Here is a 14,811-nt window from a genome sequence, read left to right as displayed (position 1 = left end):
CTTGCCCCCCCCTAGTTTTGATCCTGGGTACGCCCCTGTAGTGATAAAGTGGGATATCAAATCCAAACTCCTCCACCTCTTCTTCTTCTTCTTCTTCTTCTTCTTCTTCTTCTTCTTCTTCTTCTTCTTCTTCTTCCCAATGAATGAATGCTATTTTTATTTTTAGGACTGAATTCTGTATACATTTGCACTTCCATGAGCGATCTGTCTTGGGCCTTCTTCTAGCTCAAGCTAAAGGAGTGGTTCCGGTGTGTCATTGATCCAGATCTTGGTCCTTGGTTCTATCTTGCTTCTCTTGGTACCTACGCTACTCAGATCTGCAACACAGAGACCTGATTCAGATGATATATTTGTGCAGGGGAAAATATGCATGTCTGTTATTGGAATGAGATTCTGGGGCTCATCCAAAGAACAGCACCCCATTGCTCCTGGCTGGGAGAGTTATACACAGCAAAAAGCCCCAGAAGTGTGTCTTGGTACAAAGTTAGGACATTCTGTCCTGGTGCACCCCACGCTTTTGTCCTGGGACATTTGCACATTTGTGCCATGGACACAGCAGCCATTGACCACTGCAGGAGTGGGGGGGGGAATCTACAGCATTTATTATATTGTTGGATTCAAAAACCCCTTAGTCCCAGCTAGCATAGGCAATGGTCAGGGATGTTGTAGTTCAACAACCACAAAAGATTGCCCCTTCTATACGGATGGAAAGCTGAGCTCACAGAAATGCACCAGTGCATCAAGACCAGTTTCTCCTCTGTAAGTTCCTTGACATGGGGGAAAGGGGTATAGAGTAGGGGATAAGAGAGTCAACTGATTAAAATATTGCACCCACTGACAGCGTGGCATTAGGCAAGCCACAATTCTCTTCGTCGTAGTCCTGTCCCCCACCCACCCCATCTAAAATATGAGGATAATAAGCTGTCCTGTCTTACAGGGATGATCTGAGAGAATGTATGGGAAATGCTTTGCCGTTTCTGAAGTGCTATGTAAATGGCAATTGTCACATGCCACCCCAGTCTTTGGGCGGCGAGAGCTCCCACAGGTTCCAGGCCAGGGATTAGCCAGAGTTGAGTTTCCTTGTAATGAGGGATAACGGACATTGTGGTGTATTTAGGATATATATGATTTATTTACACACATCATTCTGCCCAGACACTGAGGTCCAGCGCCGAAGGCCTTCTGGCGGTTCCCTCGTTGCGAGAAGCCAAGTTACAGGGAACCAGGCAGAGGGCCTTCTCGGTAGTAGCACCTGCCCTGTGGAACGCCCTCCCACCAGATGTCAAAGAGAAAAACAACTACCAGACTTTGAGAAGACATCTGAAGGCAGCCCTGTATCAGGAAGCTTTTAATGTTTAATAGATTGTTGTATTTTTATATTCGGTTGGAAGCCGCCCAGAGTGGCTGGGGAAACCCAGCCAGATGGGCGGGGTATAAATAATAAATTGTTGTTGTTGTTGTTGTCATTATTATTATTATTATCATCATCATCACAACATTAACTCCCCAAAAGGTTTTGCTTCTCCCATAGTCAAAGCCTAGGAATTAAACACAAATCAAGCATGGCTCTGGCTCAGTTTCTCAGCCTGCAGCCTGCTCTCAGCTCAGCTCAGCCACAACTCTGGCTCTTCAAAACAAAACAAAACAAAACAAAACAAAACAAAACAAAACAGGGAAAGTGCTTTTTTAAATTGCATAGGATTTTAGACACAAGCTGAACTTCAAAATAATCGAAATGTTCTCCAAAATGTGCATATGTACGAATATATCATCAGGACATTTGTTGTATGGTATTGTAAAATATGTTCTTCTACAAAATAAAACTCTTGTGCAGCTTAAACTGGAAGTCCAGCATTTATTTTGTTACTGCAGCAGATTGGAGAAAAGGCAGTTAGTTCAGCAGTGAAATGCAAAGGGAAACCTGCAGAAGAGTGCTGCTGTTTTCCTCATTTCCTCACAGGTGTGCTCTTGTTCAGGAGCCACCAGCCGCACCTTCTCCTAGGAAATTTCACCTCACTTCAGGTTTCCATCTTTGTGCTCACAACTGACAACCATCACTACTGAGCATGCTCAGTCCTCACTGGGATGTGAGAGAGGGAGGCATTGCTTACTTAGGGTGTTCCTTACCTGATTTATTGCAAACCTCAGGTGTCTCCCCCTGAGCATGATGGGACAAAAAAATGGGCTTTGAGGAGGGTCAGTTGAGGAGTGAGAAATGTCCCTATTTTCATCTGAGGAATGTTGGAGGTTAGGCCATTGGCACTCACCACTCACCACCACAATGGCCATTGGCTATTATCAGGATAGAGGTTGTGCTACACACTAATAGCTTGAATCATGTGCTACCTGGGAACCAAACGAGACAGGACGGCGGCAGCTGCATGAGTGTAAATACAGAGCTGACCTAGTCACATAAAACGAGAAGGATAGGAGCCTCTGCACCATAGAAGGCCAGATTTTGCAGCCGTTGTTTCTTTGGCCCAGCATCAGGCATTATGTGAGTTTTATAGTGGAAAATATTTCCCGAAATTCCTCCCTTCCCTCATGAAAACCCCAGGCACGGCTGAAATATTTCAGCCACGATTCTTATGCAGTGAATGTTCCCGGCTGGGAATGCTTTATTCCAAAGGAGGCAAGAAGTCTTCTCAACTAAGACAGGTTGTTTTTATGGAAATATCTTTGAACCCGGAATAACTGCTAAACACAGGAATGTTAACAGTCAGTGTTGGCGATGGGGAGACATGGCAAGCCTTCTGACAAAGGCCTCCTCTTCAGCCAGGCTTGCCTTGTATGAGTTGTTAAGTGGGATGAAGCGATTGCGTCAATCACAAATCCATCCTGCAGCCAAAAGACCTATGACCAGAACACAGTGGTACTGCCACCATAGCTCTTGAGGAAACACATCACTCTGAGAACTGAGAACTGAAAAGGTGAGTTGGGTTTTTCCCATAGTCAAAGCTGTTGCTTGTGTTGTGGTAGTCAGTCACCTTGTGCTGGAGGTTTCCATGATGCACGACAGAAATCGCTTCAGAACAAGTGTTTTTCTAAAGTTTTAAAGGAACCTGTCCCAGATCCATAGGCTGCACACATTTCATGTAGAAGAAGAAGAGAAGTTTGGATTTAATATCCCGCTTTATCACTACCTGAAGGAGTCTCAAAGCGGCTAACATTCTCCTTTCCCTTCCTCCCCCACAACAAACACTCTGTGAGGTGAGTGGGGCTGGGAGACTTCAAAGAAGTGTGACTAGCCCAAGGTCACCCAGCAGCTGCATGTGGAGGAGCGGGGAAGCAAACCCGGTTCACCAGATTACGAGTCTACTGCTCTTAACCACTACACCACACTGGCCCTCATCATTTTGATCCTCATCATTGCATTGTATGAACTGACATTCAAGAGCACATCCAGTACTTACCGGAAGATGGCAGCTGGATGGCAGAGAACACGATTTGCAAGCAGAAGGTCTGAGAATAAGCCCCTGACATCACCATGTAAGACTGGGAAGGACTCCTTTTGCATTTACCCCTTCAGGCAGAAGAAAAATATTCTAACAATCCTTAAAGAGGGCTTTGTTGATTACCTCCAGTCACATTCCTGTTTTCAGGCTCTCTTCCTCCTTCTACCTCTTCCTTCAATTACTGGGTGCCACTAAGGACAAACTTCTCAACACTCAATGCACCACTGTATGTAGGGAAACTGAGAAGGAAGCTCCTTTCTCTGCTCTCCATCACTTTAAGTGCTGTCACAATTCTGCAGGTGGGATTTAGTTACGTGCCAGCAAATTCAGGTTGGGCAATTATAGTTGGTTGGGAAGTCTTGTGCTTCCCCTGTAAAACTCCACCTCTTCAGGACTTCGGACTTTATGCGATAAGGAAAATTACAGGTAAATGTGTGGGTTAACACTTGCTTTGACATGGCGTCACCTAAGTGTAGTATTATATCCTGGACAATGTATTCCTATGATTCAGTCTGATCAGTTGTGTCGATGATCGGTGAAGCTTGACCAAGGTGCACTTGGTGGGAGTCGTAGCTTAGAGAGTTGGCTGGGTCAGACTGAATGATCTTGGGATACCTTTGTCTGCAGAGGAGATGTTTCTCCATTCTGTGAGAGTGAAGGGTCACGTAAAGTGATGCAGAAACAATTTGTTTTCCTATTTTGTCAACCCCACTGCCAGACTCCTGGCAGTGCCTTTGGTGTAGAATTCCAGTTTTATCTCTCATCTTTTGTTCTCTGCAGATCCCAGGAATTACATATCTGCATACCCCTACCATTCCCCTCTTCCTGTTTTCCTGTTTAGAGGAATGCTTTGAGGTGTAGATAAGGGATGTGACTGGAGCTCTCCTTTGCACAGGAAATCATCCCTAACTGGGGCTACAAGGGAAACTCAGAGCAAACTTTCCTTCCAACCTGTAGAAGACCTGTCAAACTTGCATCTCTCTCCTTGCATACAAGCCTGCTCCCCAAGGACCGATGACCTCCCATTCGCCATCACCAGATTTGCTTTGCCATTTGCGGGAGTTGTCATCTTTCATGGTTGCACCATTCAGTCTCTCAGAGTTCAAGTAAAGTTGAAGTGCTCAGAAGTCACACAATCCCAGAGCCTGGTGCCACTTCGCTGTTTATCTCCTTCATTGAGTTGCTTACATTCCTGCCGTGCTGAGATCCCTTCCGTCTGTTCTTTCCCCTGGATTTCTTGCTTCTACAAAAACTGCTGTTGTAGAAATTTTGGGGTCGGGTGACCCAGAAAACAACTAGGTTCTGACCCAGGAAGAGTCCGAGAACCTGACAAGGAGACCAATTTATGGAGCTCCTTGTCGGAGGAAAATGACAGGGACCACACCAGAACGTTTAGAAAGCAAGGCAGTTTATTTCCAAACAAAAGAAACTGTTGCAACAGGGTCCCTCACCCATGTAGCAGGATGGAGCGAAGAACCCAGAACAAAGGGAGCTTCCAACTTTATATAATATTCCTTCCCAATGTTACTCAATTACAAGAAAAAGGCGGGAGACAGTTGGGTAATCAGGTAAGTACAAAGGTTTGATAGGTTTTTCGATGTGGGGACCTTAGCAGGACAATTGGGGTGATGGTCCTGATAATGAGTATGCATACATTTTATTTGTTCACAGGATGGGATTCCCAGAGGTGCCACTGAGTTGTGTATTGGTGTCGTTATTATTAGACAAGCTAGATGGCACTGTGGTAAACTGTCACAGCGTGGGGAAAACACAGGATACTGCAAGGATCTTTTAACATGGGGAAACTTGGGTGAATGCGAAGATATAATATAGATTAATACACAGGGTTTGATACTTGGTAAAGAAACAAGAACATCTAATGGTTACATAATAGGAATACAGAGATACAATAAGTAGTGACATGGGAAAGGTTACACTTTAGCAATATTAATATATACAGTTTAGAATGACGTTTAAGCAACTTGAAAGTCTGAGTTTTACAGAAGCACATATAGGAGGATAAATTTAAAAGAAACCCCTGTTCCCTTAATATAATGAAATAGATAAATTCATACAAGAACATAGCTTTATTCAGACAGAATTAAAGAAGGATTTTAGATTCAGCAAGTCTCCTTCCTGGGAGGAAAAATGCTTGGGGCAGAGATAAAGAAGGGGGGGTTGGTGCGAAATGCGCAATTGCTGTTGCGCCAGACCTTCCTGAGTTAAGGCATTATTATGTATGTTCCTGGAGGAGTTTGTAAAAGAGCTTAGGCGATAGCTATGCAAAAGAGGCGAGGCGTATTCCGGTAATGCTCTGGGGTCAAGCGGTCAAGCGGGGATTAATTCACCTATTGCGCAAGGGATAACCCTGTCTTGACCTATGCCTCTGGCAAGGAAAAATGGCTCCTGTTAAATCAAGGCATCGTTCCCCTCTCTGTATATTTGTGGACCCATGGTTGTAGTGTATGGTGCGCACTCTTCTACAACACCCCCTTCACAGCACTGCTCTGCTGAGTTGGGCAGGCGGGCGAGCCGACTCCCGCTGTTGACGGCACCCGGGGTGGGACACGATTGCTCCATCCCTGAGGAGAAAAGTGCCGCCGTGTGAGGGAGAGGGAGGGAGAGGGAAAGAACTTGTGCACTCAGTGGGACTGACTTTTGAGTTAACATGCTTTTAGAATAGAAATGGATGTAATTGTGATTTGTTAATAAGATGTACACAGTAATTACTTTCCATAATAAAAGATACTGGGGCTAAAATATGTCTAGGTATCTCATCCTACATACCTGGAAACCCCTCTCCAAATCCAGATGCATCTGGGAATCAGTAGCGAGGAAGGTTATTTATGACAACATATGTAAGGGCAATCTGCCCATTATTATTTCATGTATTCCATGGCTGCACCAACATTATGAAAAACATATTCTGGCACTCAGCCCTGACTGCAAGATCACTTTAAAAAATAGCACAAACGAAAGTTATCATAACCATTTGATAGCAGCTTTTTTTATTAATGCTGCCCAAATTAGATTAAGTGGCATGTGTTCTATGGAAGGCAACAAATTTTGGGATTACCATTTTATTTAACCCTTACACCAAAGCTCTTCAGCTGTAAAACATCTTTTTTTTACATAATCCAAGTTGTTACCCAAGTTTCTGGGAAATGCAGCACACTGAATGTGCATTCCATAGATTAGGGTTATCAGCTACTTCATTACACAGTTACAGGCTCCCTCCTAAAACAGCTGAGTTTTTCTTGGGCAAATCTGACGCATCCTCCGGGCTGGATTAAGACATTTAGAGGTTCTATTCCAGGGGTCCCCAAACTAAGGCCCGGGGGCCGGATGCGGCGCAATCGCCTTCTAAATCCGGCCCGCGGACGGTCCAGAAATCAGCATGTGTGACATGAGTAGAATGTGTGCTTTTATTTAAAATGCATCTCTGGGTTATTTGTGGGGCCTGCCTGGTGTTTTCACATGAATAGAATGTGTGCCTTTATTTAAAATGCATCTCTGGGTTATTTGTGGGGCCTGCCTGGTGTTTTCACATGAGTAGAATGTGTGCTTTTATTTCAAATGCATCTCCGGGTTATTTGTGGGGCATAGGAATTCGTTCATTTTTTTTTTTTCAAAATATAGTCCGGCCCCCCACAAAGTCTGAGTGACAGTGGACTGGCCCCCTGCTGAAAAAGTCTGCTGACCCCTGCCCTAGAGCAAAAATCAAGGTGGAAATGTTTCTATGATGGCTCTTCAGACATTCCCTCCCTCCCTGATGACCCCTCTCATAGCTTCAGGAAGCTTGGGTCTGAAGCAGCAGTCAATCATGGCTTCCATTCTCTCAGTGCATCTTCCTCCAGCCAGCACCAAGATGGTTCTGCCTCTCATGGCCTCTGCCAGATGTTCTATCTATTTCCTCCATCATCTTCTCGGAAGCCTTTCACATCCAGCAGGCATGTCCAAAAAAGGTCAACAACTTTGGTCCTTTGGTTGGCCCTCACAGCTTTTCACTTCACCAAATCTGGCCCTCTTTGAAAAAAGTTTGGACACCACTGACATCCAGCATTCCCCCGTCCCTCTGTGGCCTCCATTTCAAAAGCATCCTGGCAAAGGCACTTGTTTCACACACCCTGCAATCTTGGCAGCCTCCCCCTTTTTTGTCTGATGCTGAATGTCTCACCTTTTGTCCAGCTGGCTTGACATCAAACCCCACGTTCACTAGTTTCAGAAATTATGGGCAGAACCTGGCACCTAAGAATTTTAGGGGACCCTGGCTGGCTGCAAACCCATAGCAGTACTATATGCTTTCCCTCAAAGGGTAAATAGCGACTACAAGGGGTGACATTTTGATCATCTAGCACTGTGATCCTGATATGATTCAGCACACACATATACTGCTGTCCGACCTGCAAAATAATGAACGCTAGATCTCCTGATGTTCTGCCTGGATTTTATTTTATTTTTGCCCTAAGATCAGAGTCACTGAGACATGGAGGAAATGAGACACAGAGTGCTGAAGTTAAAGTCTTTTGCGACTTGCACATGGAAAACCCTTTTGGACGGAATTGAGGAATGTGAGCAGAAAATCCCTCTGATGTGTGAAACTCATTCTAGTGAGTCATCTGTGAGCAACAACCTGCCCTGCTCAGCTAGAATGCTTCTGTCTGTGACCATGATGAATGAATCCACAATTCTCATTCCATTTCTTTAAAAATAAAATAAAAAAGCACAAAGACAGAAGGAAAAGGAGTTGCAAGACTGGAATATATATATTTTATATGGAGTAGATAAATGAATCCTTCTCCAGTTTCTGGCATTCTTCTGCACTGGGATCTGAAAATCAACTCTCGCACAGGCTGACTGAAGAGTCTTTCCATATAAAGCTGCAATGGGAAAACTTGCAGCCACCATCAGGCTATCCTGAAACTTCCTTTCCTCTCTGGACCCCTTGCCTGTGTTGGTGCTCATTTCTCTCTTTCTCTTTGACCTTAAGGCAGCCATACTGGAACAATAAACTTCAAAGGGAGACTGTAACATGAAACTGCTGCATTACAATTCATCAAAGGACTCAGTGTTATTACTGACAGACTGAAACAGCTCAAAGCTTTCATTTAAATGTTAAAATAACACTTCATGTGCTCATTGGCTCACCAATGCTAGAATGTCCCTGTTATCAACAACTGTGTTTTGTTTGGGTGAATAGCAATTGCTACTACCTAATAAAATTATCACTGTGTGTGCTTATTTTTTGCATTTTGTTTCCTTCTGACCTCAGTATTTCCAGCCCCAGCCACATGTATGTATGCCTACAACTCAGGATAATGTGTCATTGCATCCGATGAAGTGTACCGTAGTACACTAAATAATAAATGTGTCAATCTATTATTATCAAATGACTAACAAAATAATTGTTAGTCTTTTGATAATCCAAGACTAACAATATAATCCTTAGTCTTTTAATAACCAAAGACTAACAAAAGGGATTATTAGTTAGACTAATATTATTTTGCTGCTTTCCTATGCATACTTGTGTTTCTGTGTGTGAGGCAAGGGGGTACAAGTTGGCAGCCTCCATAGAGTGAGCCCCGAAAGATTAAGAGAAAGTTTCCTTGCCCTGAAAACCAAGAAGCAGGCAAGATCATAACACGTCTGAAAATGGTTTGATCAGGAAACATGTTAAAACAGAAAAATTCGAGTGGATTTTGTAGCCATCTTAGATTCTCTCTGCTTTCTTCCTCTTTCCCCATCCCATTTTGTGTTGTGTCTTTTGCATTGCAATTCCACGGGCAGGAACTACCTTTTAATCTTTGTACAGCTGCTTGGAAACGTGTAGTTGGATTTATAAATGAATAGCAGTTCTCACACTCATTTATAAGGACTGTTCCTCATTTCCTTTCTCCACTTTACAACTGTGCATAGCTGCCAAGTCTCCCGTTTTCCCCGGGAAATCCCCATTTTTCCAGCTGTTCCTAGCTGAAAAAATGGATCCCCCCCCCCCGGTTTATTCTGGCGCGGCGACCATTTTGGAACTGGGCGGAGCATGCTCAGAAGCGACTTTTGATGCTGCTCTGCTCAGTTCCAAAATGGCTGCAGTGCGACTTCTGGCGCGACGGCCTTTTGGAACTGGGCAAAGCAGCATCAAAAGTCACTTCTGAGCATGCTCCACCCAGTTCCAAAATGGCAGCAGCACTACTTCCGGACTGCTATTTCCAGCCCGGTCCCTTATTTCTCTGACAGCAACTTGGCAGGTATACAACTGTGTCTGTGCCCTTAACATACAATACAAGATGAGAGGGCTCTCAGCCACGTTCTCTGGGATGCAGTGGTGAATCAGCCGGCCAGCAAAGCTACTTTCATGTGCCTCTGTCCAAAAGTAAATGCAAATATTCTCCCCAGCCTCCTTATATTATTATTATCCCTCTAAGATTTTGGCATTCTGCCTAGTGCGCAGAGTGGTCCTGCCGGCATCACGGCTTGTGAGCACCCGTTTCCAAGCTAGTGGGTCACCTGCTCCTCTCGCTGCCACAAATCCTCAGATAATAAAAGGTTTAGCATCGGCATGTCAGTCACTGAAAGTTCACACAAATTGAAGTCGGCGGAGCTAGGCTTGCATGTACTGGCAGAGACTCTGTCAAAGAGCAGAGGCAGCAATGCACTCCATACTTTAGTTCATTAGTGTTTTAAGGCAGCCGTCTGATTTGAAAAGGGCTAGTTGGACCAAGCATGAAATCAGTTTGGAAAGAGTCCCTGTTACCTAGCATTTTCCATCATTGCTTTGGCTTCTTGTTGTGTCCTGGACGAACTGTGTGTTTCTGAGAAACAACCATTGAAGCTGAATAAAGAAGCGATGGGTGTTTACTGCTGCAACAAAGAATAATTTGAGCCTTTCCCCCACCCACCCACCCCCGAGTCAAATCAAAAGGAACTGTGATGAAATAGAAAAAGAGGCAGAGATCGTTTCTTTGCAGAGCTCATAATGCCAGTGTTGGTAAAGTAGTAAGAGAGTCTGATGTAGACCAGGGTGGAATCTACACACATATAAAAATGCTTTGAAAATGCTTTTTTTAAAAACAACAACCCCGTTTTGAAAAATATATTGAATTTGCCATAGCTCACCACTGCCATCTAGTGTCATGTTTGTAGACTGCACTGTACACTTGTAAATGTTTTATTTACAGCTGTATAGCTGAGTCTCAGGTGTGGAAAAAAACCTTTGGGCACTCCAGATCGTTGCTGAACTACAACTCCCATCATCCCTAGCCATGAGCCATGTGGTTGATGGGAGTTGGAGTTCAGCTCTCCATGCTTGATATAAATCAGGCACCCGGAAACTGCGGCCCTCCAGATGTTTTGGCCTACAACTCCCATGATCCCTAGCTAACAGGACCAGTGGTTGGGGAAGATGGGAATTGTAGTCCAAAACATCTGGAGGGCCGAAGTTTGGGGATGCCTGATATAAATGGTGGAACACTAATCTGCAGTGGATGGCATGATGGGGTGCCACCTCTCACCTGACCAACAGGCCTGTACCTTGCAGGAATCTCCTGGGATCTCTTTTCAAAAATTGTGTTACATAGGCTATTTTCCAGTTCTCAGGTATGGAAGCTCATGAACAAGTTACGTTTTTTGTTTTCGTTTGTTCACATTTGAGTTCTTTGAAAACTCTCACAGGGAGGTTATCCGCTAACATCTGCAGATTAAACTGAGTCAAGAAAGTTGGCCCACTCTGCCAGAAGAATATGGCTTGGAAAGGAAGGATAGGATGTTCTTGTACAGGGAAGCAAGCCAGCCCTGTTTTGACAAACGTAATTAAAAATGCTCTGTACACGTAGCTGTCATTTCACTCTGCAGACTCCTGCTTTGACATAACCACTCATATAGCAGACTAAAATAAATAAGCAAATGTCCTTTGCCCCCCCAAAAATATGGCAGTAAGTGTCCCAACATATTCAAGTCAAGGAAATAAATCTACACAAGGTTGGTTCATCAGCGGGAATGCCAAGCACAGAATGATTGGCTCACCACAAGAAGTGCTCATAGAATGAATTACACATGCATTGTTGCAATGCAAGCAGAGACTCATGGGAAAACAGCCAGTGTTGTGGCTCTGCGAAGAGGCTCCAACCAGAATAAAGCCAACCTTGAGGACCTCCAATGAGGAACGGACTGCTCTCAAATGCAAACAACGGTTCAGATCAAGGGAAGTAATAGTACCACTCTATTCTGCCTTGGTCAGACCACACCTGGAATCTTGTGTCCAATTCTGGGCACCACAATTTAAGAAGGATATTGAAAAGCTGGGATATGTGCAGAGGTGGGCAACCAAGATGGTCAAGGGTCTGGAAAGTGGAAACTAAGCCTTATAAGGAACGCTTGAAGGAGCTGGGTATGTTTAGCCTAGAAAAAAGGATATGTGATAGCCATCGTCCAATATCTTAAGGGCTGTCACATGGAAGAAGGAACATGCTTGTTTTCTCCTGGTCTGGAGGGTAGGAGACAAACAAATGGCTTCAAGTTACAAGAAAGGAGATTCCGACTAAACATTCGGGAAAACTTTCTGACAGTAAGAGCTGTTTGGCAGTGGAACGTACTCCCACGAGAGGTGGTGGATTCTCCAACCTTGGAGGATTTTAGCAGAGGTTGGATGGTCCCCTGTCATGGATGCTTTAGCTGAGATTCCTGCATTGCAGGGGGTTGGACTAGATGACCCTTGGGGCCCCTTTCTGTGATTCTATGAGTTCAGCAACCATGACCTTTGCAGCTTCAGAGTTACGCTTTCCGTCTGCTTATCACTGCTGTGTGATGGAGATCGTTTTAATTTAACTTTAATGTTTCTTCATATTGTTGTTGGAGAGGGTTCCAGAAGTCGGTTTGAGTATAGGGAGGCTTGAGCCAAGGAGACGGTTACTGAGCGCCCTCTACTGACTAGAACCATTAGCTGTCAAGGGGGGAAAAATGGAAATCAAAGTTTCTTAGCGGCACGACAGGTGCCAGAGATCTGAGGGCTGTTTGCTCTAGAAACCTTGCCACTTTAGGGTTGTGGAAATTGTAGGGATTCCGCAGGGAAATTGTTGTGCAAGACATGTACAAGAGCTACAAAGAACTCCTCAAAGTTAGGATACAAAGGTTGGTACAGTATCTTCATTTCCTTTCCTTATTTGAACTTCCAGCCTGCTCTTCGTACACATGATCAAGGTGGTTTACGGAAGTGTATTGAAAGCATCGTAAAATAACTTTTACGTTAAAAAAAAAACCCAAACAAACAAAAAACAGCAAATTGAGAAGAGTTGGAATCTCATGCTGTAGTGACCGAGCAAGGATCAAATAGCACAGACAGACAAGAGAGGGAGGTGGTGTGTGTGTGCAGGGGGGGGGGCTCTTTAGCTAAATCATAGAATCGTAGAGTTGGAAGAGACCACAAGGGCCATCCTGTCCAACCCCCTGCCGAGCAGGAAACACCATCAAAGCATTCTTGACATATGCCTGTCAAGCCTCTGCTTAAAGAACTCCCAAGAAGGAGACTCCACCACACTCCTTGGCAGCAAATTCCACTGTCGAACAGCTCTTACTGTCAGAGCTGAACCGGTCTTTCTGCTTCCAACCCCCAATGTGCTTCTGCAGCAATTCTGAGGCGTTTGGAGCTTACACTTCACAAGAAGCCGCATCGACGAACAAACCTCGGCTCGGATGACGACCTGAACGATTCTGAAGCAAATTGCCTTTGAAGGCCCACTCTCTGGATGTCAGCACGGATCGTCATATTAAATGGTACATGGAGCTTGAGGAAATGCTGTGCGGACTGCACTAGGGGATGCAGGGAAACATGATCCACCACAATGGCCTCCTGTCATCCCAGCACTTTACTGGGCACAGGGCTTAGGCCAAACAGACAGGGCCCAGCTCAAGCTGCAATGCCGAGGAAACTCCCCCCCCCCCCAAAAATGACCGCTTTTTGCAATCATTTCCTTGTGGCTTGCATTGCCCTTTTTAAAACGAGTTGGAATCCGCCACCTCGGTGGTCCCATTCTTGGAGAAGAAGTTGTAGGATACAAACTTAGGAATTCTTTCGGTTCGGATCAGTTGCCCGAGCAAAAGTTAGTCTGCTCACACCAACGAGGCTTACACACCAACTCCTCTGTATCGTAGACTCCCACCCCTTATATGCAAAGTGTCTCCTTCTGATTTTCACAAATTCCCCATCACATCCAAGGCCTGAAGGTTCCCCCAAAAAAGCTTTTGGGGGACATGGGGGCTTTCATGGAGAATAATAATAATAATAAAGCCCAACTCTAATCCACTGGCTAGTATCTATTATCATAGAATCATAGAATCATAGAGTTGGAAGAGACCACAAGGGCCATCCAGTCCAACCCCCTGCCAAGCAGGAAACACCATCAAAGCATTCCTGACAGATGGCTGTCAAGCCTCTGCTTAAAGACCTCCAAAGAAGGAGACTCCACCACACTCCTTGGCAGCAAATTCCACTGCCGAACAGCTCTTACTGTCAGGAAGTTCTTCCTAATGTTTAGGTGGAATTTTCTTTCTTGTAGTTTGAATCCGTTGCTCCGTGTCTGCTTCTCTGGAGCAGCAGAAAACAACCTTTCTCCCTCCTTTATATGACATCCTTTTATATATTTGAACATGGTTATCATATCACCCCTTAACCTTCTCTTCTCCAGGCTAAACATACCCAGCTCCCTAAGCCGTTCCTCATAAGGCATCGTTTCCAGGCCTTTGACCATTTTGGTTGCCCTCTTCTGGACACGTTCCAGCTTATCAGTATCCTTCTTGAACTGTGGTGCCCAGAACTGGACACAATACTCCAGGTGAGGTCTGACCAGAGCAGAATACAGTGGTACTATTACTTCCCTTGATCTAGATGCTATACTCCTATTGATGCAGCCCAGAATTGCATTGGCTTTTTTAGCTGCTGCATCACACTGCTGACTCATGTCAAGTTTGTGGTCAACCAAAACTCCTAGATCCTTTTCACATCAGCATCATTATTATTTATTATACCACCCTCAGGTGGTATATAAATTTAATAAATACCCACAGGTCTCAGGGCGGTTCACAGAATAGAACCACAATATAAAAACACAAAATATATACAAATCAAAACAGTATCTATCAACACACTTTAACTTACCCTGAAGTTCAGCACTCTGGATAACTGCTTTAGCATTTTAGTGGCTGCCTTCAGGCAATGAAAACTGGTTATCCCCGAAAGGTGTAAATTTGTAGTGCCTGTTTTTAGGTGAGCCATGGGAGGCCATAAGTAAGCGCAGCGATGAAGCTTCGCACTCTCAGTTAATGATATTGTCATGTTGTGTGCACCCCCCCTCCAAAAAAATATTAA

Source organism: Zootoca vivipara, chromosome 1 (assembly GCF_963506605.1).
Source record: "Zootoca vivipara chromosome 1, rZooViv1.1, whole genome shotgun sequence".
In the NCBI taxonomy this organism is placed as follows: domain Eukaryota; kingdom Metazoa; phylum Chordata; class Lepidosauria; order Squamata; family Lacertidae; genus Zootoca; species Zootoca vivipara.
This window is presented reverse-complemented; position numbering follows the sequence as displayed.